This window comes from Cavia porcellus, unplaced genomic scaffold (assembly GCF_034190915.1).
Source record: "Cavia porcellus strain 051 isolate PalLab524CR breed Dunkin Hartley unplaced genomic scaffold, mCavPor4.1 scaffold_7, whole genome shotgun sequence".
NCBI lineage: Eukaryota > Metazoa > Chordata > Mammalia > Rodentia > Caviidae > Cavia > Cavia porcellus.
The window spans coordinates 41,054,104-41,056,889 of NW_026947490.1; the positions used below are offsets into that span (position 1 = coordinate 41,054,104).

The 2,786-nt window shown below is 45.5% G+C and overlaps 1 long non-coding RNA gene across 1 annotated transcript; it reads left to right on the forward strand.

Annotated features, from left to right (window-relative positions):
• The first annotated feature begins 263 nt into the window (after positions 1-263).
• On the forward strand, positions 264-2,337 carry LOC134476938 (uncharacterized). Its single transcript, XR_010048779.1, has 2 exons — positions 264-601; positions 995-2,337. It is a non-coding gene; the product is annotated as an uncharacterized LOC134476938 (long non-coding RNA).
• The last annotated feature ends 449 nt before the right edge of the window (positions 2,338-2,786 follow it).

The following is a 2,786-nucleotide window of genomic DNA, read 5'->3' on the forward strand; positions in this document are numbered from 1 at the left end:
CAGCTCAGTCCTCCCTGGTCCCTTTCTGGCATGAAAAAAACTATCTCTCTAGCATCTTTTTTTCAAGGGTTCTATAATGATAAAGTGACTTTCTCGGTGACAAGTATACACGGGTGTTTTTCCTCTGATGCTTCCTTGTTATCTATGGAGGTGATCATGGTACAGACAACTGATAACTCTCACCTAAATTTTTAACTCTGTGTCATGTTGGTCAAAGGGGCTAGAAGGTTTGTCAGATGCCTTTGTTGAGTGTCCCAGTCCACCTTAGGCACTCAGCTCAGCTCCCACTGCAGGTCAAGCCTCTTTCTAAGGGAGGAGATGTGCAGGGTGGTACAAAACTAGTCCAGCTCCCTCCCCTAGGCACAGAAGCTCTCTGCCAGTTCTGCAGCACCTAGGAACCCAGTAACTATGCAGGGGAGGACTCCTAGTGCCCAGTCCTGTCTTTGCTTCTGCACAGGGTGTTCTCCCCACATGCCCAGGGAACCCCGTGGGACCAAGGCTGTGATTCCCTGTGTGCTTCCAAGAACCCTAGCAGGAGCACAAGGTCTTGCTCATCCCAGGCTGTCTCGTGGGACTGGAAGGGAAACCAAGGACCCTGCGGGTAGGCACCCACTCTGGCTGCTGTTCAGAGACCCAAGACTATGGAAACAAAACTTCCCCTCTTCACCCTGGGCCAGGAGGTCCCCAGACGATCTCCAAAGTCTTCTAGATGCTGCTTTCCTGCCCCATCCTCCCTCCCATTTTCCTGGCCCGTTTAACTACTAGGTCTCCCTTTGCTCTGCTCTTGCCTTTGGGGAGTGTAAAGAGCACTCTGATCTTTCGCTGGGTCACTGGGAAGAGCTAAATTTAGACATGTGGGTGATGAAGAGGAAGGGGAGCGGGACAGTCAGGTGGTCTTAATGTTTGGGTTGAAGGCTATGGAAAGCAGTTACTTCCCAGCTGTTTCCCAGTCATGGAGCCAGCCCTTGCTTTAATTCATCTCTTTTGCTTTCAGTGTTTTGGACATGATGAGGCGCATTGTAGAAGGCTGAAGAGTCAAGCAATCGTAACCCTAGAGGGGAAGTGGCACTTTCTCCAACTCCAGGAAAATGATCTTAGCAAAGCAGGAAGGCATCTGGGGCCCCGGGCTCCTGGAATCAGGTGTGCACTGAGCAAACCCTGCTTAAAGGAGGCTTTTCTGTATTTTTCTTCTCACCACATCCTCCTCTTCTACCTTCAAGTGAAAGCAGGAAGAGTAAATAAAAAAGAAGGGAGTGTCAGAGACTCCCGGCATCTGTACTGCGCAGTTTTTGTTGGAGTGGTGGCGGTGGAAAGCTCCGCAGCAGCATTTCTGACCTCTACCCACTAATGCCAGTAGCAATCCCTCCAGCGGGCAGAACCAAAATGCCAAGAGTCTCCACAAGTTGCCATATTTCCCCTAAGGACAGACTACACCTCGCATTAAGAGCTCTGACTAGAGTTGCAGCCAGGAGGGTGGGCACTGTCTGAAGAGGTAGGGATGGTCTTTTGTGTTTATCTAATAGTTTATAATTTACGGAGCATTTTCCTGCACCTCTGCTCATGTATTTCCCATTACTATTTGTTTTGGGCTACTTTACGCTTCCCTTCTCAATTTAAATGTTGCACTTTTAACTTGCACTACCTCAAAAAGTGACTTATTTGGGTCTTTAAAGAGATAATTAAGATAGGTGTGTTAGGAGATTCCTGTAATCTTAGCATGTGGGGAGACTGAGGCAGGAAGATCATAAATAGTGACATAGGGAGACACTGTCAAAATAAAAAGAATTTTAACAAAAGAACTGAGGATGTAACTCAGTGCAAAGGCCTTGGATTAAAAAAATATAGTCATCTAGTGACAGTTTTAACCATACAAATAAGTCATACAGTGGGTGCTAATCTAACAAAATCAAAATCTTTGTAAGAGGAAATTAGGACCTCTTTCTAAGGGTCAGACAGAAAAGATTTTTCTACTGAGAGAAATGGTTGGTTTCTTCCTTTATGATCAGCATAAAAGGCAACAGAACCTCCTTTGAACATAACTTTTTATTTACTAAGGTTGATTCTTCATTTATTTTGTTAGTAACAACCTGGGTGATGCTAACCACTCACTCTTACTCATCAGAGGTAGAAGAGATATTCATGGATGAAGTTTTAGAAAATTTTTTCTAATCATTTCTTTCCCTGGCTTTTATTTCAGGAAAAAAATTTCTCCATTGTCTGTGTTTCTTTCAGTGTTCGTTTCCATTTTTCAGAATTTCTTGTGAAAAAAATGCAGATTTGTACATTTCAATAAAACAGAACTTTTGTCCCTGGTAAACAGAACACCACACCCACTAATTTGGTGGCTCTTTTCTGTGGCTATATGACCAGCTTCTACTGACAGGCAGACACCATGGGCTTTAGGGGGGGCACAGGGAGCAGCAATATGTGACCTAGATGGACGCATCATGAAAAGGGAGATGACAGTGATCATCCAGGGCAGAGCCCTCTGAGAAATTCTGGCCTAAGGTGTCCTGTACTTTGGGAAGAATGAAACACAACTCTGGTCACTTGTGTAGAGTCACAGCCCACAATAATCGATTCCCTTCCAAAACCTTGCCCAGAAACACAGAGAATTGAGGAAGGTGGCCCTTCTTCTCTGGCCCTCCTTTGTCCCTGCTTGGCTGCTGGACCAGAAGTCAGTTTCTGTAGGTGTCTTTCACAATCAAGTACACACCTCTGCCCCTCTGGAAGTGCTAAGCTCATGCAAAGATGCACACAGATGTCTGCAGGACTCACTTATCTTC